This window comes from Rhinatrema bivittatum, chromosome 12 (genome assembly GCF_901001135.1).
Source record: "Rhinatrema bivittatum chromosome 12, aRhiBiv1.1, whole genome shotgun sequence".
In the NCBI taxonomy this organism is placed as follows: domain Eukaryota; kingdom Metazoa; phylum Chordata; class Amphibia; order Gymnophiona; family Rhinatrematidae; genus Rhinatrema; species Rhinatrema bivittatum.
Window position 1 is genome coordinate 82,896,622 of NC_042626.1, and position 27,643 is coordinate 82,924,264.

The following is a 27,643-nucleotide window of genomic DNA, read 5'->3' on the forward strand; positions in this document are numbered from 1 at the left end:
ATTGAGCGTCCAGTTTTCGACCCGCGAGCTGACTTCAAATTTTTTTTTTTACTTTTGGTAACTTTCGGGACCTCCGACTTAATATCACCATGATATTAAGTCGGAGGGTGCACAGAAAAGGAGTTTTTACTGCTTTTTCTGTGCACTTTCCCAGTGCCCGAAGAAATTAGCGCCTACCTTTGGGTAGGCGCTAATTTCTGAAAGTAAAATGTGCGGCTTGGCTGCACATTTTCCTTTCTGAATCGCGCGGGAATACCTAATAGGGCCATCAACATGCATTTGCATGTTGCGGGCGCTATTAGGTTCAGGGGATTGGACGCGCGTTTTCGGCCCCTTACTGAATAAGGGGTAACGCTAGCGTGTCAAAAACGCGCGTCCAATCGAGGGTTAACAGTGCGCTGTATCGCCCGATTGTGAATATGCACAATACTGACAGGGAGAATTATAGTGGGAGAAAATTTGGAGTGTTGTAGCTGGGGGGGGGGGGGGGGAGAGAACTTGGGAGATAAGAAGGATTAGGAGATTTGTAGTTGGAATAAATGGGAGATGGGAGGATTCAGGGATGGGGAAGATTTAGGGAGTTACAGTTGGGGTGATGGAAAGGATTTAGAGAGTTACAGTTGGGGGATGGGGAGCATTCAGGGAGTTATACTTCGGGGATTGGGAGCATTCAGGGAGTTATACTTCGGGGATTGGGAGCATTCAGGGAGTTATACTTCGGGGATTGGGAGCATTCAGGGAGTTATACTTGGGGGGATGGAGAGGATTCAGAGAGCTATAGTTGAAGAAGATGGATCTAATAGCTAGGCTGGCTCCCAGAAAGCACTCTTTCTTATCATGCTTTCCCAGGCTCTCGCGGCGAGAGATTACATGCAAAGTACCGCGTAAAACGTGCAGGATGGAGCTACCCCGGACCTCACCTATCACAACTCTGTAATAGCCAAGCGGAGCTGGGTTCGAGTTCCGGTCCGAGAATCGCGCGCTGTCCAGGCCGCACCGTCGCTCGCGCTCCCGCCTCAGCTGAACAAAAGAGCCCAACAAGCAGCTTCTCCAACCGCCGCTGAGATGCAGGAAGTGCGCAGGCGCCGAGGCTCCCCAGGAAACACAGGACTGCATCTCCCGACAAGTTCAAGAGCACTTGTCAGATTGGGCTACTTCATGGCCAATTGGGCTACTTCCCCCTCGTTGAGCAGACAAACATTTGTGTGTGGGTTGAGCTAGTTCTGGACTGGGCAGCTGAGTGTTGGTAGCCTTCTACTTTCCTGGCTCCTTTTCTTTGCCTCAGGCGGCCCAGCTAGCAGTCGCAGGGTGATGATTTCATCGGCAGCAGCCAATAAGAGGTGACAGGAAGAGCAGACGCAGAAGGCTGCGGGACGCGGAATGTACAAGCGGTAAGACAGAGGGGCAGCTCTTCCAGTACACTGAGTCTTTGCTTTTACTTCCTTTGTGCTGTTCTCATCTTTTCAGAAAGCAGACCTTTCTGCTTTCGTGCCTAAACCCTCTAAGTTCTCCCTTCATCTGGACTCTGAATCCGAAGCTTCTGACCTTCTCCACTTTGCGCTGCTTCCTGGGAACGGGAAATAGAGAGGTAAGGAGTCAGGTTAAGGGAAGAAGCCTTTTTTTTGTTTTGCCTGATTGAGGATTAGTTTCTGGGGGAAGGAGGAAAGAATAGCTCTGTAAGATAGGTGGAGGATAAGAGTGGGGAAGAAAGGATCCTGAACATTAATGAAAAGAGTACAAAGATAGAAAAGATCGAGTATGGGAACGCTGATACAGTGTCAAAATAAGAAAAAGAAGATACCTCTTTGCCCTGTCAGACCAGTCCATATCCCCCTACCAGCAGATGGAGCAGAGTGCAAACTTTCTTGTCCTGCCATCCCTCCCTATATAGTCTGGAACAGCAGAGAAAGGAGTTCATAGTTCTCTGACTCCAGTAGATGGTAGCTGGTCCAATAGGAAGAAACTCCGAGGGGTAATGGTTTTCCTTAAGGTCGATTTTCCCAGGGACAGCCAGAGCTGGGCCTGGAGTCCCTTCTCAGGACAACAATCCTCATAGGGCTGATCAGGCTCGTGCTTTCCCAGGGGAATCGGGCTTGTGCTCCTGTATTTCCCACTTCAGAGAATAAGTGAATCTTTGATTCAAAAAATAAAAATATGCAGCTGAGCAGCAGGAAACTCAAGGGCAAAACGGAGGCAAGGCCCAAGCCATAGACCCGGCCCAAACTTCTCCCACCCGAATATTCACTGGAGTAGAGGTATGGAGAGAGCTAGAAGGTGCACTGGATGGTCTCGAGGCAGCAGTCGCAATGGAAGAGGGAAGCAGCGCCGGCCCCTCGGAGCAGCACAGTCAGCCCGGGTCAACACTTCATGCCATGTTTGAGAAGAGAAACGATTGCAGAGAAGAGACTGCTGTTCTTCATTGGCGTCTGATTCCGGGGCAGGCCCCGAGAGAGAGAGAGACTGTAGCCAGAATACCCGTGGGAGGGAGAAGAAAAATTGTCCACAGAATCCATGCTGGCAATTATAAAAACCTATTGTCAAACGAAAGGCAGGCCAGTGCAGGTGGAGTGCACCAATAGGGATTGCCCCAGGGAAGCAATTTTTTCATGGTGGTGGATGCCTGGAATGCCCTTCCGGAGGAGTGGTGAAGACGAAAACAAAGAATTCAGAGGGGCATGGGATAAACACTGGGGATCCCTAAAGGCTAGAGGACGGAAATGAAGAAAAAGGTGCATGGGAATAACTTGCTTAGTGTGGCAATTTCTATCCTTAACAGAAGGCATGAGGATTACTACTTTTAAGCAATAAGCGGGGATGTGACATTTCAGCTCAAATGTTTTTTTGCTTTGTTATATTGGTTTTATTTTTATTTTAGTAAAAATGTTGCTAGCAGTAATTTTTTATAGGTTTGACAGTTGCTTGGCTTTGACTGCAGTTACTACCATAAGAGGCTTGCTGGGCACACTGGACCTTTTCTGCTGTCATTACTATGGTTTGTTTGTTTGTTTTATATACTATGACCTGGTGGAGAAAAGGGACAGGACACTGACAGTGAAAGGGGCAGTTATGCTCTGGGAAAAGAAGAGTAGGGAAAATGCTAGCGATATTTGATGTGAAAGTAAAGTTCTTAAACTAGAAAAAAGTGAAAACCACATGTTACTATATGGCCATTATGTTTTGTACATCTGAAGAATTACTGGAGAATTGTTATTCGCTTTGGCCAAATATATTCCATGGACTATTGAAAATTCCAACAAGCAGAAAAAAAATCTGTTACCAGGTGCCATTAACTATTTTGGATGAGAAGAGGAAAAAGTTGATAGAGGAACTTTTTTTTTTTTTTATGTTATTGAGTCAGGGCTAGTATCCAGGCATGTCATGTCATGTTATTTCAAAACCATTGAACACTGAAACCCATGTCCAAGACAGGTTCTGGCTGCTAAATTGGTTACAAAATTGAGTTGAAGAGGATTTCCTTCATTTAGTGCCTTCTGATGAATTTTTCATTTGGTCAATTTGAAAACCAAGTTTTTTGAATGATTGATTGGTAAAAAAAATATTTGAATAAAATTAGTGCTGAGGAACATTATCACCAAATTGTCAGAAACTCTGGTTGCATAGGTCTTTGTCATGTTCACAGTAAAGAAAATGTGGGCAATCAAAAAACATGGGGAATATTTGGATGGTACCTATTTTCGGAATATGATTTAAGCTGAAAATGTTATCTGATTTTTGAGTGGAAAACATTTTGGTAGTAGGCAAAGCTATTTTTGTCAATGATAAGGCAACCATGCATGCAAGCCAATGTCATGCAACAGCTGCTTAAAAAAATGGCCTTGATTTTTGGGGTAATGACATTTTGGCCAGGGAACTCTCCAGACTTGAACGCTGCAGAAAACACAGATGCCATTATTAAGGATGAGGTGGAGAGTTTAATGTTGAAGGAAGATGGTCACCAAAACTTTGTTTATACCCTGCTCATTTTAAAGTCATTTTGCAAGCTAATGATAAGCATGCTTTCTATTAATTATGTTTAATTCTGTTTTGAATGCTGATTAAAATGGTATATTGCATATTTCTATCAGATTTCTTGTTGCTGCTACAATGGGGGAGGCAAAGGTTATGCAACATCTGGTATTCTTAATGATATTTTAATTGTATGTCTTTAGGAATGTTTTAACTGTAAACTGCTACAGTATGTGGTATATAAGCAATTTTAAATAAAAATAAAATCCTATGGAGGCTCTGTTCCCTTGCCCCTTGTAGCAAGAGATGGCTGATACTTGAACTCTCAGTGAATTTACTGCTAGGCCCTTATCCAGCTCCTCTTGCAGGAATTGCAGAATCCAAGCTATCTCTGCTTTTTGGGGTGAAATCCTTCTTAGATAACTCCAGTTCCCAAAGATCCTCCAGATTCTGGTGTACATTAGTGAGGTAGACCACCTAGCTCTTAATGGGGTTGCAATTACTTGAGAGCAGAATATCCGTTCTTGAATCTGTTCCTTTGAAAAGCCGGGATGTAAGAGAGAGCTGCACCGGGTCCTCCTTGATGACTGGCCCTTGTTTCAGGAGGCTTACTATTTTCTTGAATCTGTCAGTTAACCTAAATCCATGTATTGTGGCCTTCTCGGCCAGTCTGGTGCAATCATAATTAGCTGTCCTGGATGGTCCGCTATCTTCCTTACTGCTTTTCCAACCATCAGCCAGGGCGGAAAAATGTAGAGCTACATGTCTGTGGGCCACTTTTGGAATACGGCATCTATTCCTCAGGTTCCCTATTCTTTCCTTTGATGAAAAATCGATTTGCTTTGGTATTCTTCTGTGTGGCTATTAGATTCCACTGAGGACTTTCCCATGTATCCACTATCTGTTTAAAGGCTTCCTCTGCCAACTCCTACTCTCCTGGTTATACCTCTGGCAGCTTAGGAAGTTGGCTTGTATGTTGTCCACCCCTGCAATATATGCAGCCAAAATATCTTGTAGATGTTTCTCCACCCAACTCATTCATTATCATGGCTGCCTCTCTCGCCGCCTTTGAGCTTCTTGTCCTGCTTGCCTGTTTGCATATGCCATTGCTGTGGCTTTGAAAGAACTTTGACTGCTTTCCCTTCTAGTCTCAGTATTGCTCTGGTCTCCAGGTGATTAATTGAATATGAAGTCTAAGAAGTATGATGGGAGAATTAGAATGTATAGCAGTGAATGATGACATAGACTTAATTGGCATCTCAGAGACATGGTGGAAGGAGGATAACCAATGGGACAGTGCGATACTGGGGTACAAATTATATCGCAATGACAGAGAGGAGCACCCGGGAGGAGGTGTGGCATTAAGTCCAACAGGATAAACATCCTGTTTACTTACAATTTACTTACAATGTTGATCCCAGTTCTTGTATCCCTTGTTTAATGTAATGCATTCTTTCATGCGATTCTCGTTTCGATATAAACCGATGTGATATGTAATCTTGTACATGAATGTCGGTATATAAAAGCTCCAAATAAATCCTGCATGAGACTAAATGCAAAATTGAATCTTTATGGGTAGAAATCCCTTGTGTCGGGGAAGACTATATAGTGATAGGGGTATACTACCGTCCACCTGCTCAAGATGGTGAGGCGGACAGTGAAATGCTAAGAGAAATTAGGAAAGCTAACCAAATTGGTAGTGTGGTAATAATGGGAGACTTCAATTACCCCAATATTGACTGGTAAATGTATCATCGGGACACGCTAGAGCAGGGGTCAGGAACCTTTTTGGCTGAGAGAGCCATAAATGCCACATATTTTAAAATGTAATTCCATGAGAGCCATACAATATGTTTAAAACTAAATACAAGTAAATGTGTGCATTTTATGTAAGATCCCACTTTTAATGTACAATAAGTCTCTGAAAATATTACACCAGGCCTTAAGACACCAATACATCTCCTATTAGGAAAACGGACCAAGTCAGGCTGCTATAGAGTCCTACACAGAAACAACACGCCAGCAGAAAAACCTCACCTGAATCACGTGCTGTCCCTCACCTAACATAGAATAAAGAGACCAAAACGCATAACAAGAAGCATGCAGAAAAAACTGAATTGGAAACTGCAACAAGCCAGAGTCTCTGTATGCAGTGTAACAAAGGAAAAAAGAAACATCACCCATCCTTATAAAACAAATCAAGAAATATAAAATCATCAGCAGTAAAACTGTACTAACAAAAAGAACATATTTCGAAACAGCTGATGAGAGGAATATCCAATAATTAAAACTCATATAAAACATTTCCAGATACCAACAAAATATTTCAAAATAGCAGACACAAAGATCCAGTAATGAAAAATAATAAGGATACAAAAATTTTTTTGCTCTGCATACCTGGGAATGTTTGATATCCAGGTGTCCTGAGATTGTTCTGAATTAGCAGGAGGTGGGGTGGTTTGCTTGGAACTTTCTCCTCTCTGTCACATACCAGCGCTCTCTCTCACACTGGCTCTCAATGACACACCTATACACACATGCTCTCAGTACTCACATATACACATGTTTTTTCTCACCACTTATATAGGCTCTTAATTACACATTTACAACACATGCTGTCTATCTTTTCACGCTTACACACACACACAGGCTTTCAATCACATAAATACATGCTGTCTTTTTCTCTCACACACAGACTCTCATTCACATGCTTACAAACATGTCCTCTCTTTCTCTCATTTACACACAGGCTCTCAATCACATACTCACATGCTCCCTCACCTAAATCAGCTCTCAATCACACACAGACACACATGGTCTCTCTCTCTCATTTAAACACAGGCCTCTCAATCACATACTCACATGCTCCATCACCTAAACCAGCTGTCAATCAGACAGACACACATGATCTCTCTCTTACTTATACACACAGGCTCTGAATCATACATACACAGGATTTCTCTCACACACAAAGGATCTCAATCATACACACATACTCTTTCACACAAACAGGTTTTCAATCACAAACTTACACATACAGGTTCCCAATGGTAAACTTACATTCATGCTCTCTCTCTCACAGGCAGGCTCTCAATCACAGACATACTCTCTTTCACATACACAGGCTCTCAATCATTCACATACATGCAATCTCACTCACACACACAGGATCTCAAACACACACGCTTGCTCGCTCATTTCACTCTCTCTCTCCCCCACCCCCACCCCAGGAACTCGCGGCAGCAGCAGCCTCCTCCCAACACTAACCTCCTTCATTTTCAGCCCTCGCGGAGGCGGAGTCCCATCGGCCGCGGTTGAAACTCTTCATTTCTCCTCCGAGCCTCGCTGCAGTCTTCTTCCCCAAGCGTGGCCTCTTCTTCTCGCGCAGGCACCCGATGCTCACCACTTCCTCTTCCGGGCCGCGGGAAGAAGAGAGCACGCCGGTGGCCGCTCAGCACCGGCGTGCTCTCTTCTTCCCGCGGCCCGGAAGAGGAAGTGGTAAGCATCGGGTGCCTGCGCGGGAAGACTCCTGCGCAGGCACCCGATGACTCCAGCGCTGGCACCCCCGGCTGACTCCAGTCGTGCCGCTGCCGGCGTGCTCTCTCCTCCTCCCCCCCCCCCCCCCCCCCCGCGGCCCCGGAAGAGGAAGTGGAGAGCATCGGGTGCCTGCGCGGGAAGAAGAGACCACACTAGCGTGGTCTCTTCTTCCGCGCAGGCACCCGATGCTCACCACTTCCTCTTCCGGGCCGCGGGGGGGGGGGGGGGGGGTGGAGAAGAGAGCACGCCGGTGCCGCTGACTCCAGCTGTTCCGCCCGGGCTGACAGCATTTTAAGCCCGGGCGGCGGAGGACCGGGGAGCAGCTGGGTCAGCGGGGAACGGCGAAGTGTGGCGACACTTGTCTGCGAGCCAGATGCAGCCCTCAAAAGAGCCATATCTGGCTCGCGAGCCATGGGTTCCCGACCCCTGCGCTAGAGAGATAATGTTCCTGGATGGAATAAATGATAGCTTTATGGAGCAATTGGTTCAGGAACCGAAGAGAGAGGGAGAAATTTTAGATCTAATTCTCAGTGGAGCACAAGACTTAGTGAGAGAGGTAATGGTGGTGGGGCCGCTTGTCAAAAGTGATCATAGTATGATCAAATTTGAATTAACGACTGGAAGAGGAACAGTATGCAAAACCACCGCTCTCATGCTAAACTTTCAAAAGGGAAACTTTGATAAAATGAGAAAAATTGTTAGAAAAACTGAAAGGAGCAGCTACAAAAGTAAAAAATGTGCAAGAGGCGTGGTCATTGGGTTTTTTTTTTTGTGTTTTTTTTTAACATTCTAGAAGCACAGTCCAGATGTATTCCACACATTAAGAAAGGTGGAAAGAAGGCAAAACGATTACCGGCATGGTTAAAGGGGGAGGTGAAAGAAGCTATTTTAGACAAAAGAATCTTCATTCAAAAATTGGAAGAAGGATCCAACAGAAGAAAATAGGATAATGCATAAACGTTGGCAAGTTAAATGTAAGAAATTGATAAGACAGGCTAAGAGAGAATTTTAAAAAGTTGGCCGTAGAGCCAAAAACTCACAGTAAAACCTTTTTAAATATATCCGAAGCAGAAAGCCTGTGAGGGAGTCAGTTGGACCGTTAGATGATCAAGGGGTTAAAGGGGCACTTAGAGAAGATAAGGCCATCGCGGAAAGATTAAATGATTTCATTGCTTCGGTATTTACTGAAGAGGATGTTGGGGAGGTACCCGTAATGGAGAAGGTTTTCATGGGTAATGATTCAGATGGACTGAATCAAATCACGGTGAACCTAGATGTGGTAGGCCTGATTGACAAACTGAAGAGTAGTAAATCACCTGGACCGGATGGTATACACCCCAGAGTTCTGAAGGAACTAAAAAATGAAATTTCTGACCTATTAGTAAAAATTTGTAACCTATCATTAAAATCATCCATTGTACCTGAAGACTGGAGGATAGCAAATGTAACCCCAATATTTAAAAAGGGCTCCAGGGGCATTCCAGGAAACTACAGACCGGTTAGCCTGACTTCAGGCCTGGAAAAATAGTGGAAAGTGTTCTAAACAAAAACAATAAAATATTTTTGACATTAGTGAATCAGGCAAGGACATTTGGGATACAAATTAAATTGAGATTTCCCTGCAAATGTATAATGAATACTGGGGGTGAAAGATATGTATACTATGAGCCAGAACAGTTGGAAAGATTCTTGGAAACACAACGTAACCAGGGTGAAGAATAGAATCTAGTACCTAACAGATGGCATGAGTAAAATTGTTTTCTTTTCTGCCTATCCTCATCTGAGATAGTTAAGTTAATTGTTTTTTCTTATATTATATTATTGACTGCTCATATACAGGACCCCCTTCCTTTAGTAGTTTTGTACCGTCAGATCTGAAGGTTTATTATTCCGTTCTGTTTTTTCTTATATGTCATCGTTTAAAAATGATTTAATGGTTATTTAACCTTCCTTTCTGTTAAATGATTCAATTGTAAAGATTGAAAATTATTAAAATAAATAAAATAAAATAAATAATAAATAAATATTAAATATAAATAAAAAAAACCCCTCTATTTAAAAGGGGCGATCCGGGAAACTACAGACCGGTTAGCCTGACTTCAGTGCCAGGAAAACTAGTGGAAAGTGTTCTAAACATCAAAATCACAGAACATATAGAAAGACATGATTTAATGGAACAAAGTCAGCATGGCTTTACCCAAGGCAAGTCTTGCCTCACAAATCTGCTTCACGTTTTTGAAGGAGTTAATAAACATGTGGATAAAGGTGAACCGGTAGATGCAGTATACTTGGATTTTCAGAAGGCGTTTGAAAAAGTTCCTCATGAGAGGCTTCTAGGAAAAGTAAAAAGTCATGGGATAGGTGACGATGTCCTTTCGTGGATTGCAAACTGGCTAAAAGACGGAAACAGAGAGTAGGATTAAATGGACAATTTTCTCAGTGGAAGGGAGTGGGCAGTGGAGTGTCTCAGGGATCTGTATTGGGACCCTTACTTTTTCAAAATATTTATAAATGATCTGTAAAGAAATACGACGAGTGAGATAATCAAATTTGCAGATGATACAAAATTGTTCAGAGTAGTTAAATCACAAGCAGATTGTGATAAATTGCAGGAAGACCTTGTGAGACTGGAAAATTGGGCATCCAAATGGCAGATGAAATTTAATGTGGATAAGTGCAAGGTGATGCATATAGGGAAAAATAACCCATGCTATGTTAGGTTCCATATTAAGTGCTACAACCCAAGAAAGAGATCTAGGCGTCACAGTGGATAACCCATTGAAATCGTCGGTTCAGTGTGCTGCGGCAGTCAAAAAAGCAAACAGAATGTTGGGAATTATTAGAAAGGGAACGGAAAATGTCATAATGCCTCTATCTCTCCATGGTGAGATCGCACCTTGAATACTGTGCACAATTCTGGTCACCGCATCTCAAAAAAGATATAATTGCAATGGAGAAGATACAGAGAAGGGGACTGGAACAGCTGCCCTATGAGGAAAGACTAAAGAGGTTAGGACTTTTCAGCTTGGAGAAGAGACGGCTGAGGGGGGATATGATAGAGATGTTTAAAATCATGAGAGGTCTAGAATGGGTAGATGTGAATCGGTTATTTACTCTTTCGGATAATAGACTAGGGGGCACTCCATGAAGGTAGCATGTGGCACATTGAAAACTAATCGGAGAAAGTTATTTTTTTACTTAACGCACAATTAAACTCTGGAATTTGTTGCCAGAGGATGTGGTTAGTGCAGTTAGTATAGCTGTGTTTAAAAAAGGATTGGATAAGTTTTTGGAGGAGAAGTCCATTACCTGCTTTTAATTAAGTTGACTTAGGAAATAGCCACTGCTATTACTAGCAATGGTAACATGGAATAGACTTCGTTTTTGGGTACTTGCCAGGTTCTTATGGCCTGGATTGGCCACTGTTGGAAACAGGATGCTGGGCTTGATGGACCCTTGGTCTGACCCAGTATGGCATGTTCTTATCTATGAAATTGACCTTTCCCGGACAATTGAGGATTTAACTGTTTAATTACAATTCTTAATTTGACCTGAGTTTCTAACAACCTATGAGCTCCCTCCTGATGTCATCCTCACGAAACACAGCCTGAGTCGGGGAACATTTGATTTCTAGATATAAATGCTCTGGCTTGATTCTGACACTTTGAACCTTTTTTTCTTGCCAAAGTACAATTAAAACTTTTTTTTAATGAACTTCTATAGATATTGTGGAACTTTTGATGTCCTTCCACCTTCAACTGGTTATGAATATGGACAAGTCCATTTGAGCTGAAAGCAGCTGACCCACCTCATAAGAACATAAAACATAAGATCATAAGAGATGCCATACTGGGTTGGACCAAGGGTCCATCAAGCCCTAGAATCCTGTTTCCAACAGTGGTTTATCCAACTCGCAAGTACCCCAAATATTAAATAGATCCTATACTATTAATGCCGGCAACAAGCAGTGGCTATTCCTTATTGATGAATAGCAGTTTATGGACTTCTCCTCCAGGAACTTACCCAAATCTTTTTAAACCCAGCTACACTAACTGTCTTAACAACATCCTTTGGCAATGAGTTAGTTTACACAGAAATATAGAAATGACAGCAAAAAAAGACCAATTGGCCCATCCAGTCTGCCCAGCAAGTTCCCACACTTATTTTTCCCATACTTATCTGTTTCACAGAAAACCAAGTTCAGGGCCATTGTTGGTAACTGTTTGATTCAAATTTCCTGCTACCCCCTGCCATTGATACAGAGAGTAATATTGGAGTTGCATCGAAGGTGAGCATAAGGGTTAAGGGTAGTAACCCCCTCATCAAGCAAGTTACCCTGATGCTTGTTTACCCAGACTGCACAATTCAATGGAGCTGATCCATCTAAGGGAGCAATTGGCCAGATTCAGTTAACTCCCCTTCCTTGAAACATCCATTGGTCACTTATCTCCCATGGCGGTTATGTAATCCCTGGAAAAAATATTTTACAGTGGGCTCAGGTAGAACTAGACATGTGACAATCAGGCACCCACCTTCCTTAAGTTTACAGCAACCTGTACCTCAACCCCCACTCCCACAGAGTTAGGATTAAAAAATCCAGAATCAGTTGGATAACAGTAGGTTCTGGCAGAAAAAGACCTGTGACAGTCATGCAAAGGGAAAATAATATAATCAATCAGCTCAAAAAAACAGACCAGATTCTTAGGAAGTGCAACCTAGCAAGGGAGAAAAATTGGAAAGCTTTGACTACAAATGCTCGCAGTTTGGGCAATAAAATCCCAGACCTGCAGGCCTTAAGGGTGGAGGCACACTTGGATGATGTTGTCACGGAGGCATGGTTCACAGATTCTCATGACTGGGATACGGCCATACTGGGCTATAACTTGTTAAGGAATGACAGGACAAAAAAGGTGGTAGAGTAGCACTTTGTCAAAAATAATATCCAAGCAACTGAACTGCAAGGAAAGTGGGGTAGAGAGGAAGCATTATGGGCCGTCCTAAAAAATAGATGACGGTACATCCGTTTTTACTGAGTGGTGTACAGGCCTCCGACTCAATCGGAAGAACTAGACAGAGATCTGATCAAAGACATTATTATAAAGGTGGGAAAGAAGGGGGAAGTGTTGATTGTTGGTGATTTTAATCTGTCAGATGTGGACTGGAGAATCCCTTCTGTAGAATCTAACAGAAGTAGAGAGACAGTGGATGCCCTGCAAGGGGCTCTGGTCAAACAAATGGTAATGGATCCCACGAGGGAGGGAGTTTTACTTGACCTAGTGCTCACTAACGGGGATAATGTCTCTAATGTCCAGGTGGGTGCCCACCTCAGCACCAGTGATCATCAAACAGTATGGTTTGATATTGCAAATAGGATCCGGAGAAGTGCTGCAAAGACCTGAGTTTTGAACTTCAAAAAAACAGACTTTGTTGAAATGGGGAAATATCTGGAGGCAGAACTTGAAGACTGGGAGAAAATGGGAGAGGTCGAACAACAGTGGGCCAAACTAAAAGGAGCAATTACAAAAGCAACAAATTTCTATGTTAGAAAAGTAAACAAAAGTAAGAGAAATAAGAATCTGATCTGGTTGACAAAGGAGGTGGCTGATGTAATAAAAGCAAAAAAAGCAGCTTGTAAGAAATAAAAAGAATCCCAAAAAGTGGAACACAAGGAGGATTATCTGGTGAAACTGAGGGAGATGAAAGAAGTAATCAAGAAAGCAAAAAGTCAGGCAGAGGGAGGATTACCAAGGAGATAAAGCGAGGTGACAAAACATTTTTCAGATATATCAGAGAAAGGTACATAGTGGTATAATGAAATTGAAAGGGGATAAGGATCAGTGGGTGGAGAGAGATGATGAATTAGGAGAAATATTAAACAAATACTCCTGTTCAGTGTTCAAAAACGAAGACCCTGGAGAAGGACCATTACTTGTTATCAAGACTGTAGAAAGGGGTGGAGTAGACGAAACTCCATTTACGGAAGAGAATGTTTAGGAAGAGCTAAGAGAACTGAAAATGGACAAAGCCATGGAGCCTGATGAGGTTCACCTCAGAATACTGAGGGAACTCAGATGTGCTGGCGGGTCCACTGTGTGACCTGTTCAATAGATCTTTGGAAAAGGGTGTAGTGCCTAGTGACTGGAGAAGAGCAGTGGTGGTCCTGCTTCACAAGTGTGGGAGCAGAAAAGAGGCTAGAAACTATAGGCCAGTTAGCATCATCTCTGTGGTGGGAAAATTAATGGAGACTCCGCTGAAAGAAAGGATAGTGAACTAGCTACAATCCAGTGGGTTGCTCGATCAGAAGCAGCATGGATTTACCAGGGGAAGGTCCTGTCAGACAAATCTAATTGATTTCTTTGGGGTGACAAAAGCTTTTGATACGGTCCCACACAGAAGACTCATCAACAAAATGAGAAGCTTGGGAGTCAGCTCCAAAGTGTTGGTGTGGATTACAAACTGGTTGATGGATAGAAGACAACTGGTGATGGTAAATGGAACCTACTCTGAAGATAGAATGGTGTTAAGTGGAGTGCCACAAGGATCGGTGTTTGGGACCGGTTCTGTTCAACATCTTCATGAGCGACATTGCAAATGGTTAGAAGGTGAGAGAGAGACCTTGGGGTGACAGTGTCTAACGACCTGAAGTCGACGCAGCAGTGTGACACGGCGATAGCCAAAGCCAGAAGAATGCTGGGCTGCATAGAGAAGAATATCTAATAAGAAAAGTGATAATCCCTTTGTACAGGTCCTTGGTGAGGCCTCACCTGGAGTACTCTGTTCAGTTCTGGAGACAGGATGGAGGTGGTTCAGAGAAGGACGACCAAAATGGTGGGTGGTCTCCATCGAATGAATTATGAGGAGAGGCTGAACCTGAATATTTATTTATTTATTTAGTGTTTTTATATACCGGCATTCAAGATAGGAATCACATTATGCTGGTTTATATTTAACAGGGGGTGTAAAATGAAAATAAAATAAACAGTAACTGGTAAAGAGAAACTATGAAGTTACAATAAAACAAGGATGTTCAAAACTGGGTGAAGAAGGAAAGGCTAAAGGAAATTAACAGAAAAAGCAATTATTTACAATGTTCTAGGAATGTTTGACACTGGTTGTCGTTGGATTGAGATTCAGTTGTATACCTTGGAGGAGCAGGGGTGATATGATAAAACCTTTCAAGTATCTGAAGGTCTGTAATGATCCATGGTTGTCGTCAAACCTTTTCCATTGGATACAATTTATTAGAACTAGGGGTCACGATTTGAAACTCCATGGAGGAAGACTTAGAACCAAGTCAGGAAATATTTCTTCACTGAGAGGGTGGTGGATGCCTGGAATGCCCTTCTGGAGAAAATGGTGAAGACTAAAACTGTGAAGGATTTCAAAGGGGCATGGGATAAACACTGTGGATCCCTAAAAGGCTAGAGGATGGGAATAAATAAATAAAAGCTAAACTGGCACGGAGCGGCAGTTACTACCCTTAAAAGAAACATGAAGGTATCCTGCACGGAGCAGCAGTTACTATCTTGGGAAGCTTGCTGGGCAGACTAGATGGACCATTTATTTATTTAACACTTTTCTATACCAACCTTCATGAATAAATTCAAATCAAATCTGTTTACATGTAACAAGGGGTAGAACTTAATCAACCATTTAACAAGAGGCGAAAGTTACATATAACAAGGAGGTAGTAACTTGGGGGGGGCTAAGTTAGCTGGAGACAAAGGACAGCAAAACTGAATAAACTAAATAACGAAACAAAGAAACAGAGGCAAATATCAAGCCTAAACTAGTCTTTTGGTCTTTTTCTGCCATCATTGCTATGTTTAAATGTAAATCCTCTTTTCCACATTTCTCCCTGCCGTTGAAGCAGAGAGCAATGTTGTATATGCACTCAAAGTGAAGTATCAGGCTTAATTGGTTTAGGTTAGTAACCGCTGCAAGGGGAAATTGAGCCTTTAGGTGGCTTACAAAATAAAGGCTAAAAGGACAGCGTTCAAGAAATATAAAAGATCCCAAAGGGAGGAGCACAAAGAAGAATATCTGGTAGAACTGAGGGACACAAAGAAATTAATCAAGACGGCAAAAAGTCAAGCAGAGGAGAGGATTGCCAAGGAGGTAAAGAGAGGTGAGAACATTTTTCAGATACATCAGTGAAAAGTTCAAAGTGGTATAGTGAAATTGAAAGGTGGAAAGGATCAATGTGTGGAGAGAGACGAAGAAATGGCAGAAATATTTAACGAATACTTCTGTTCTGTGTTCACTAAGGAGGACCCTGGAGAAGGACCGTCCCTAGTTAACAAGAAACTGGAGGGGAGTGGAGTAGATGTAACTCCATTTACAGTAGAAAATGTATGGGAAGAACTGGAGAAACTGAAAGTGGACAAAGCCATGGGGCCTGATGAGGTTCATCCCAGGATACTGAGGGAGCTCAGATGTGCTGGCGGGTCCGCTGTGTGACCCTGTTCAATAGATCCCTAGAAAAAGGGAGTGGTGCTGAGTAATTGGAGAAGAGCGGGTGGTGGTTCCCGCTTCACAAGAGTGGGAACAGAGAAGAGGCTGGTAACTACAGACCGGTTAGCCTCACTTCGGTGTTGGGAAAAGTAATGGAGTCACTGTTGAAAGAGAGAATAGTAAACTATCTACAGTCGGGAGAATTGATGGAACAGAGGCAGCATGGATTCACCAGGGGAAGATCTGTCAGACAAATCTGATTTGACTTTTTTGACTGGGTGACTAGGGAGTTGGATCAAGGAAGACCACTCGATGTCATCTACTTGGATTTCAGCAAAGCTTTTGATAGGGTCCCGCACAGGAGACTGGTGAATAAAATGAGAAGCTTAGGAGTGAGTGCCGAGGTGGTGGCCTGGATTGCAAACTGGTTGATGGACAGGAGACAATGTGTGATGGTAAACGGAACTCTCTCTGAAGAGAGAGCAGTTTTAAGCGGTGTACTGCAAGGATCTGTGTTGGGACCGGTCCTGTTCAATATCTTTGTGAGCGACAATGCGGACGGGATAGAAGGTAAGGTTTGTCTTTTTTTGCGGATAACACTAAGATCTGCAACAGAGTAGACATGCCGAAATGAGTAGAGAGAATGAGACGGGATTTAAGGAAGCTGGAAGAGTGGTCGAAGATATGGCAGCTGAGATTAAATGCCAAGAAGTGCAGAGTCATGCATATGGGGAGTGGAAATCTGAATGAACTGTATTCGATGGGGGAAAAAGGGCTGATGTGTACTGAGCAGGAGAGAGACCTTGGGGTGATAGTGTCTAATGATCTGAAGTCGGCGAAACAATGTGACAAGGCGATAGCTAAAGCCAGAAGAATGCTGGGCTGCATAGAGAGAGGAATATCGAGTAAGAAAAGGGAAATGATTATCCCCTTGTACAGGTCCTTGGTGAGGCCTCACCTGGAATACTGTGTTCAGTTCTGGAGACCGTATCTCCGAAGAGACAGAGACAAGATGCAGGCGGTCCAGAGAAGGGTGACCAAAAAGGTGGAAGGTCTTCATTGAATGACTTATGAGGAGAGATTGAAGAACCTAATATGTACACCCTGAGGAAAGGAGGAGCAGAGGTGATATGATACAGACTTTCAGATACTTGAAAGGTTTAATGATCCAAAGACGACGACGACAAACCTTTTCCGTCGGAAAATAATCAGCAGAACCAGGGGTCACGATCTGAGGCTCCAGGGAGGAAGACTCAGAACCAATGTCAGGAAGTATTTCTTCACGGAGAGGGTGGTGGATGCCTGGAATGCCCTTTCGGAGGAAGTGGTGAAGACCAGAAGTGTGAAAGACTTCAAAGGGGCGTGGGATAAACACTGTGGATCCATAAAGTCTAGAGGACGTGAATGAATGTGGAAAAAAAGATTTGCATTCACAAAAAAGCGGGAAGTAACTTGCTTTTTATGGCAGTTAGTACCCCAAACCAAATAAGCCTGATACTTCACTTTCAATGCATATCCAGCATAGCTCTCTGCTTCAATGGCAGGGGGCATGAAGAAAAGTGGATCTATATACAGACAACCAACAAGGACTGAATTACATAGTCTGGGTAAAACAAATAAGCATGGGTGTAGCTTGCTTATTGCGGCAGTTACTACCCCTAACTAATTAAGCTAGATATTTCACTTAGATGCAGCTCCAACACTGCTCTCTACATTAATGGTGGGGGTGGAAGGGAAATAGAACCAAAAGGTTACTAAGAGCCAAGAGTAACAGATAAGTATGAAAAATAAATAAATAAATAAATAAAAAGTGTGAAAGCTTGCTGGGCAGACTGGATGGGTAAACAGGGGGTCTTCTTCTGCAGTCATTTCTGCAGTCTTCTTCTGCAGTCATTTCTATGTTTCTAAAGGAAGCAGAATGCCTTAAGATGGGTGGGAAAAACATCTGCTGGAAATAGCCACACACATAGCAGGAGCATTCAACAAAAAAGCAGACTTTTTAAGCCACCAAAAATTAGACCCAGGGGAAGGAAGCTGGCATAAGAGGCCTTCTACCAAACAGAGACCAGATGGGAGCACCCCAAGTGGAATCTCATAACTCTCACAATGCCCAAGCAAATAATTTCTTCAGCTGAAGAAGAAAATGGGTATCCAGGGGGATACAAGTTTTGTTCAAAACAAACTCCTGTATGTGTTCCTGTCTTGGCTGTTAGTAGGAAAGATTGAGATACATTGTTAATCACCCAGGGTTGGTCGTCCTAGTAGCCCCAGTCTGGGTGAGGCATCAATGGTGCACAGAACTTGTAAAGCTCAATAGGGAGGAACCACTTAGATTCAGTCAGAATTAAGATCTGCTACATCAGGACCAGTGACCATGAAAAACTCAGAGCATTTTTGTCTTACAGCATGGCTCTTGAAAGAAGACTCAGCAGAAGAGGGTACTCGGCAGGTAATAGCAGCCTTGCTTAAATGCAGATATCCATTACTTATTCTTGGGATAAGCAGTTTGGAATCTATCTATGCCTTGGGATCCTGCCAGGTTCTTGTGACCTCTATTGCCCACTATTGGAAAGAGGATACTGGGCTTGATGAACCCTTGGTCTGACCTAGTATGGCAAGTCTTATGTACTTAAGAGGTATACTTCATTAGTCCATGCAAGAATTTGGGAAAACTTTTGAGGCTTGATGCAGGAGTTTGTCTAGGATGGGTTGGATAAAGGCCCAGCTGTTAACTCGCTAAGATTGATTAATATGGGTGCAAGTCAAAGGGGCTCCTTTAACTTATCCAGATGTGGCCTGCTTCTTGAAAAGAGCAGGCTATATTAGGCCACGGGTAAGACCACTAGTGCCACCTTGAACCTGAAATTGGTCCTGAGAGCCCCATTCATACCTCTGAAAGGAGCCACCATAAAGGATTTAATATTAAAGCACATATGATAGGCCATATTGGGTCAGACCCCAAGGGTCCATCAAGCCCAGCATCCTGTCTCCAACAGTGGCCAGTCCAAGTCACAAGTACCTGGCAAGTACCCAAACATTAAATCTCAAGCTACTTTTGCTTATTAATTAATAGCAGTTTATGAATTTTTCCTCTAGGAACTTTTCCAAACTTTTTTTAAACCCAGTTACACTAACTGCTATAACCACATCCTCTGGCAATGAATTCCAGAGCTTAACTATGTGCTAAGTGAAAGAATTGTATTTAATTTCTTTTAAATGAGCTACTTGCTAACTTAATGGACTGCCCCTTAGTCCTTCTTTTATCTGAGAGAGTAAATAACCAATTTACATTAACTTGGTCAAGTCCTTTCATGATTTTGTAGATCTCTATCATATCCCCCCTCAGTCGTCTCTTCTACAAACTGAACAGCCCTAACTTCCTTAGACTTTCCTCTTAGGGCAGCTGTTCCATGCCACTTATTTTGACCGCCCTTCTCTGCACTTTTGGTAGCAATATGTTGAGCCAGGAAGATCTCATGACTTATAGTGTCCTGCAGAAACCTTTATCTCTCTCTTCTTTTTGAAAGAGCAAGTAATGACCAAGATAGTACTATCCTTCTTATGAAAGGCAGAGTCAGAATTTCACGTAAACTAGTGGTTGTCTTGTTGGGCTTCAGAAAGGAACAATGTCGGAGCCAAAAGAAGGATCTTGGATTTCTAGATGTAAGATATCTGGAGGCTATAAATGGATATAGAAAGTCACATAAACTGTGTTCACAGGGGCATGCAGAGATGATGCAGCGTTAGAGGCATTAATTGCAAGATGGATTAAGGCAGCAATAGCAGCATACTGTACATAATGATGGGAAAGCAAGTGCTGAAGGGGGCTAAAGGCCCACCCCACGAGAGCTGAAGCAGCCTTAAGGGCAAAACACAGGTGGACCAAATGGAAATTTGTAGGGAAGGTACATGGTCATTCCTGCATTTGTTTACAAAACATTACAGGCTGAATCTTCAGGAGACGGGATAAAGCTTTTATCATGGAGGTCTTGGAAGCAGCTTTTAGGATACTCCCACCTTGGATAGGTACTGCTTAGGTACATCCCACTTGTCTGGACTGGCCCACAAGATAAGGAAGGTTCAGTTCTTACTTACTAATTGTCTGTCTTTGAATCTTAACAGACCAGAACCCAATGCCGAGAAGTGATCGGGAGAGAAAACGATAAGGATAATTTTGAACAAGGTGGCAACACTAGAATAAGAATTTTCTTATAAGGGCATGTAGGAAATAATTTCCAGAAGCATCAGTTCAGGCTTAGTTAGGTATATGTTTATTATATGTAGGCCCAAGAGCCTTGCTGAATTATATTGCAGATATGTACAATACTGACATTTCACACTTTTTAAAAAATTTGTTTGTGTGCATGACAGAATGTGAAAGCAAACTGTTTTGTACCTGTTAATCACAGCATTAACACTAGATTGCCTTGCTTATAGCAGTGGTCAATAGCAGAAAACAGTACTTGTGTCATACTTATTGAAGCTGTTAGAGGCTTCATAATATGTACTCTGCTACTTTAGCAGATTCCATAGCCATGGAGGTAAACCAGTCCCATTATGAGGCCAAACCTAATGTCTTAGATAGAACAGCCACTTCTGGCAGGATAACCCAATATGGCACCTCAGTGCCTGTCATAGAGAGAATGAGCAGTCCATAAGGAATCTGATAAGGAGGCTGAAGGCTCAAGGTACCATGATGCATGAGTGAGGGAATGTTGGTATGAAAAGTTACAATATACTAGGGCTGAAGCTGGGAAGCAGTATATTAGTTAAAACTGGACCAGACTTGGATTCAGTGGAAAATGGTAAAAGACAACAGCCAGTCAAAACATAGTGTAAGCTATAAGGCAGATAATAATCTGTAGGACATGTGTTGTATATGTTTCATTTTAGAACCCAAGAAAATCATAACTGCATGTTAGAATTTGTATAATAATCAATACAGTACTAGGATGAATGAGAAAATTAAAAAACATGATCAGCAGGAGGAAGTGACGTCATCCCAGCAGATGGCTGCTTAAACCTGAGTCTCTCCCCTGACACTGGACAAATCCACTGACATTGAGCACCCCGGCGAGCGATTTCTTACCCAATAACTCGCCACAGCATCGGGATAGCCGGCAGATGTCGAATCGGCGGAAAACGCTTGACTTAAAAAAAATATTCTTACTGCAAATTGGCGATGGAAGGTGAGCCACCAGGAGCCAACATGGCAGCCGCATGCGACGACCCCGCGGAGCTGAACGAGGAGGCCTCGGGATCACATCCCGATGAAAATACAATACCCTCGAAGGCGGAAATGAAAAGCTGGTTTGACGAAATAAAAACTGAAATAGCAGCTAAAACTGCAGTGATAATGACATCGATAGAGGAGCTCAAGGGTGATATCGCCGAAAATGGCCGCCGCATATTTGAGGTTGAAACCAGGGCGGAAGCAAACAGTGCTGATATTAAAGAAAATCAAGGCAAATTGAATTCTATGCAAACAGAGATAGAGCGTCTTAAGGATAAGATGGAAGACCTTGAAAATAGGTCCCGGCATCACAACCTCCGTTTCCGAGGCATACCGGAGGGGCCTGAATACTCGGATTGCTCATCTATAGTGGCTCAGATCAGCGCCATGCTTCTCAGAGAAGGCACGGCAACCTCGCTCGCAGACCAGGACGTGGTGGTAAAAATAGCCCGGGCACATAGGGTGTTCAGCCCGCGGGTCAATAATATGCCGAAAGACATCATTGCTTGTTACCACGAATTTGCTATCAAAGAAAAAGTCGCCGGCATAGCGAGACGACAACTCACCTGGCAATGGCAGGGACATGAGGTCATGATTTTTATTGATCTCTCCCCAATAACAATTCAGAAGCGGAGGGACTTCAAACCGATCACGGATCTTCTATGAAAAGATAACATTAAATATAGATGGCTATTCCCATTTGGGATCAATTTCACTGTGAAAGGCGAAGCGCATCGGGTGAAAACTCCGGCGGAGGCCTCTCACATTCTGCGGGAGGCGGGGTATCCGGAGATCGCGGGCCTGCCGGACAATTCAAGACCGACTCAGAAGGACGAACCCCCACGCTGGCAACGGGTGAATAGAGGGGATAAACGACTACGGCGGCATCCTGATTCCATCCCGCAGAGCTAAGACCCAGCCGGGTGTGGTAGCTTGAGTTACCAAAGGTTTTGTGCGAATTTCAGCGATCTGATCCCGATTCCAAAGGCTGGAGCAGCAATAGTACATAAGTATACGGTCAAAAGTTATGCCTAGTCAAGGACTTTAGATAATTTTATTTTATATGTATCCTGTGTTACTTGACCATGTTCATAGAAATCAAAGTGTTAAGCTTTAAGGATTTGGGTAGGCTACCTTGTAAGTATAGGGAGCTCTGAATGTTAGAGAATATTAAGATTATGATTGTAAGTTGTCACCGGGGGAGGACTACTGCTGGGATGATTGACTCCTCCCTTGCTCAGACAGCGTGGCCCTGGGGAAGGGAACAGGCTGTGGAGGAGTGGGGAAAGCGGGCGGGGAAAGTAGAGGGCAGCATACTTGATAGGTTACTTGGTGTGGGGATAGATTGGGATGCATGGTTCCACAGTCATGCCAGCTCTATAGACCAGTCGTGGCAATTAGCTGTGTTCTTGGGGTCATCTGTCTCATTTAATAAATTTCCATGACAACCTTAAACATCATGTCCCTTAATGTAAAGGGACTGAACACGCCGTTAAAGTGACAGTCTTTTTTTGATGACCTGACCCATCATAGTACTACGATAGCCCTGATACAGGAAACTCACCTGAAAAAGAGATACGAGCGCTTACTTAAGAACCCTAATTACCCTAGACAATATTGGGCCGCTAGACCTATAGCTCACAAATACCTAGGGGTTGGAATACTATTGAATAAAGATTTGATATATGAAGAAATAACATGCCAAGCAGATCCAGAGGGCAGATACCTCATACTGGTTATCGCTATAGGTGGGGAAAAATACTCTGATAAGTTCTTATGCGCCAAACACTGCGTAGGGTTCTTACTTAGAATGTTTATCCCAGATGATTGACCTCTGGGCTGAAGGTCACATAATCATGGGAGGTGACTTTAACATGACGGTTGATCCTCGATTGGATAATTCACATAGCAATAATCTAACTAAGAGAGCTGACCGCCAAGTTTTCCATAGATTTTTGCAGCGCCATGGCCTTATTGATACTTGGAGGGTCTGGCACCCCAAATCAAGGAATTACACCTTCTTCTCAAGAGCACATAGAAACATAGAAATGACGGCAGAAGAAGACCAAATGGCCCATCTAGTCTGCCCAGCAAGCTTCACACATATTTTCTCTCATACTTATCTGTTTCTCTTAGCTCTTGGTTCTATTTCCCTTCCATCCCCACCTTTAATGTAGAGAGCAGTGATGGAGCTGCATCCAAGTGAAATATCTAGCTTGATTAGTTTGGGGTAGTAGCCGCCGCAATAAGCAAGCTGCACCCATGCTTATTTGTTTTACCCAGACTATGTTATTAGCCCTTATTGGTTGTTTTTCTTCTCCCCTGCCGTTGAAGCAGGGAGCTATGCTGGATATGCGTGACGTATAAGTCTTCTCCCATGCCGTTGAAGCAGAGAGCCATGCTGGATGTGCATCGAAAGTGAAGTATCAGGCCCATTTGGTTTGGGGTAGTAACCGCCGTAACAAGCCAGCTACTCCCCGCTTTGTGAGTGCGAACCCTCTTTTCTTCTCCCCTGCCGTTGAATCAGAGAACTATGCTGTATATGCATTGAAAGTGAAGTATCAGGCTTATTTGATTTGGGGTAGTAACCGCCGTAACAAGCCAGCTACTCCCCTCTTTGTGAGTGTGAATCCTTTTTTCCACATTTCCTCTTGCTGTTGAAGCTTAGAGCGATGTTGGAGTCAAGCCTGTGTATGTTTATTTAATAAGGGTATTGACTCCAGGCAGTAGCCATCATTCTGGCGAGTCACCCACTCTTCATTGGCAGCCTCTTGACTTTATGGATCCACAGTGTTTATCCCACGCCCCTTTGAAGTCCTTCACAGTTCTGGTCTTCACCACATCCTCCGGAAGGGCATTCCAGGCATCCACCACCCTCTCCGTGAAGAAATACTTCCTGACATTGGTTCTGAATCTTCCTCCCTGGAGCTTCAAATCGTGACCCCTGGTTCTGCTGATTTTTTTCCTTAGGAAAAGGTTTGTCGTTGTCTTTTGATCATTAACACCTTTCAAGTAAAACATATTCTAGAATTGACTACCTTTTTGTGGATAAAAGTTGCTCCAATCAGGTTATCAACCCATCTATGGGCCCTATTACGTGGTCAGACCATGGCCCAGTATTCATGCAGTTTCATATATCTGGGTATGATAAAAGACAGCAATATTGGAGGCTTAACGACAGCCTCCTCGAAGATGAGGAATTTTGTATACAGTTGCATTCTGATATCCAGGAATACTGGCTGATTAATGATACTCCAACAATCTCGCCCATTATATTGTGGGATTGTTTAAAAGCAGTACTGCGGGGTAAATTCATAGCCAGAGGAGCTTATGTAAACAGCGGGATAAAGCTGATACAATATTGCAACTGCAGCGCCTGGGACAAGTACGTTCGGCTACTGGGGACGCCCACTTACTGGCACAAATGGATAAACTACGGCACCACCTGGCAGAGATTGAGGCGGCCCAAATAGCACACAGACTAGATCGCATCAAGCAATCATACTATGAGGGGGGAAACAAGGCAGGTAGACAACTGGCCCGTAAATTGAAGGTCAAACACACTCAGAATAACATTGTCAAGTTAAAAGACGAAAATGGGAAGATATTAACTTCCAATGCAGATATTCGACAGCGGTTTACCCGTTTCTATTCAGATCTTTATGCACCCAAGACTACAATACACCAGGCCGAGATTGAGGGCTACTTACAGAGTACAAAGCTGCCGCAGGTAACTCCTGAGGCACAAATTTTTCTAACCCGGGATATAACTGCGGCAGAAGTCACATGGGCTATTAAATCGCTGAAATTGGGCAAGTCGCCCGGACTTGACGGCCTTACGGCATCTTTTTATAAGAAATTTGCCGTATTGCTTGTGCCCCCATTGGTTAGCCTATATAACTCTCTACAGGGACCGGTCTCGCTTTCCCAGGTGGATAATTTGGCAGGGGTGACACTTATTACTAAGCCTGGTTGGGACTCCACAATCTGCGGGTCGTACCACCCCATATCGTTAATAAACTTAGACATGAAAATCCTAGCTAAAATACTGGCCAATCGGCTTAATGTCTCTCTCCCTGGCCTGAATCACCTCGACCAATCTGGCTTCATTCCCGGCCGAATGGCGTCAGATAATGTTCGCAAAACTGTTGATGCCATGTGGTGGGCTAGATCTCAACACATTCCCTTGCTTCTTCTAGCCATAGATGCCGAAAAGGCTTTTGACTATGTCCACTGGCCATTTCTGTTCCAAACCCTGCGTAGGTTTAACCTGGGAGATAAATTCATTACTTGGATCCAAAAATTATACGAGGCCCCCACTGCCTGTTTAAAGATTAATGGAGGATATTCCTCACTGTTTGCTGTCGGTCGAGGGACTAGGCAGGGGTGTCCGCTCTCTCCATTGCTTTTTGCGCTCTTTTTAGAACCTTTTACTCAAAGAATTCGAAACAATAATTTAATAAACGGCATTCAGGTTGGAGAATTCTCCTCTAAAATGTCTCTCTTTGCTGACGATATTCTGTTTACCATTACAGACCCCCATCAGTCACTAGAGGCAGTCTCTCAGGAGATTGCAGCCTTTAGTAGGGTTTCAGGGTTCTCAATTAACTGGGAAAAATCTGAAATATTGAATGTCAATTTGACACCTGACTTGGTAGCCCAACTTAAACAGGAGTTTTCCTTTAAATGGGCCAACCAAAAAATTAAATATTTAGGGGTTTATCTGGGTGCTGAGGGTGACCTGCTTCAATTAAACTATATACCACTTATGGTTAAAATATATAAGGACCTTGAGGAGTGGGACAGGTACCACATTTCCTGGCTAGGGAGGTTGGCAGTTCTCAAAATGAATATTGTGCCACAGATTCTATATCTGCTGCAAACTTTACCAATAGTCATACCTGTGAAGCTATTGGATAAATGGCAAAAGAGATTAAATAAATATCTATGGAAAGGGAAAAGATCTCGGATAGCAAAAGCAACACTGTATTTGCCTAGACACAGGGGCGGATTGGGCATGCCTACTCTCAGTCGTTATCAAGGCGCTGCTCAGCTGAAAGCAGCAGTAGAATGGCACAATACCAAGCACAGGAAGCCATGGGTACAATTGGAACAGGCCATACTGGGAACTCTCCCTATTACAGCTTTATTGTGGCAGGCTCGGGATTCCTGGCTCCCGAAGAGGAGATTTCCTGAGGCAGTGCAGACTACACTATCTGTCTGGGAGAGATGGAGGAAAATCCTAGTGGGTACCCAAACCTTTTTTCACAGCACATACTTATTTCATCATGAGGCTTTTCAGCCTGCTGGCCATCCAATAGCATTTAAACATTGGATCGCAAACGGAGTTTTACAATGGTCACATATTTGGTCTCCGGGGTGGGGGGGGGTTGACCCCATTTCCTACATTATGTACCCAATATCAGTTAGGTTCTGCTGACCTTTTTAAATATCTGCAAATCAGACATTTTTTTCTTAGCAATCGGATTGATTCTGATTTAGTTAGGGGTATTTCCTCTTTCGAAAGTATGTGTAGACATGCAGATATGGTTACTAAACATATATCTAATTTATATGGTTTATTAAGTGGAGACTTTGATATGTCTGCATCCCATATAAAAGCTTGGCAATCGGATTTACAATGTGACTGGACAAAGGAGGACTGGCAGCAGACATTCCAAGTTATGAGGAAAGGCTTAATCTCAGCATTACACATTGAAAATGGATACAAATTGTACTTCAGATGGTACACGACACCGGCTCTCATTCAACATTTCTCGCCCAGTTCCCAGGGTCTATGCTGGAAACTATGCCAAGAACGGGGAACCTTCTTCCATCTATGGTGGCAGTGCCCCAAAATACAGCAGCTTTGGAACTCCATCTCGACCTGGATCTCAACAATTCTGGGCACAACCATAATGCTTACTCCGTCCCAAGCATTGTTGCATGATGACCTCAAGGACAGATCGAAATTTCATAATTACTTTATTAAGTATGTGGTGACAGCTACGAGATGTGCCATTGCACAAAGTTGGAAAGATCCACAAGTGCCTACCTTATCAATGGTGCAAGAGTTGGTCATGAACATGCATACCCTTGGGAAAGTAACAGCTTTCCGGAATAAGTCGGTCCATAATTTCCATAAGGTGTGGGGCCGATATGAACAATGGTTGAGAACCTCACTGGACTAGCTTGGGAACGCGCTAGTAGGATGGGTGTCTGGAGTTCTTTGCCACCTCAGCACTACACCATAGTAATCTTGTCAGTGGACCCAGATATTTTGAGGGGGATCTGTAATCACTTGGGTTTATGTGGCAGGCATGTGTTTATGATATTAGTCATCTCTTATATCTCGTATATCTCTTACCAAGTTTACTGGATGTTTCTACTAGCTGCTACCTCTAGGGGGGAGGGGGGACTACAGGGGTTACATATATATACATAACGGCTTCC

General features: G+C 43.3%; 1 protein-coding gene across 7 annotated transcripts in view; it reads left to right on the forward strand.

Moving 5' to 3' along the window:
• The first annotated feature begins 952 nt into the window (after positions 1 to 952).
• The window catches only part of LOC115073777 (endoplasmic reticulum membrane sensor NFE2L1-like), a 95,992-nt gene continuing 69,301 nt past the window's right edge, over positions 953 to 27,643 (forward strand). For 2 of the 7 annotated variants that reach the window (XM_029572542.1, XM_029572537.1), the window contains exons 1-2: positions 953 to 1,588; positions 18,363 to 18,406. The gene's annotated coding sequence lies outside the window, so the exon portion shown is untranslated. Of the gene's footprint in view, positions 1,589 to 8,454; positions 8,478 to 18,362; positions 18,407 to 27,643 lie in introns of those variants that run through there. The other 5 variants (XM_029572538.1, XM_029572536.1, XM_029572543.1 and 2 more) reach the window with 3 other exon arrangements.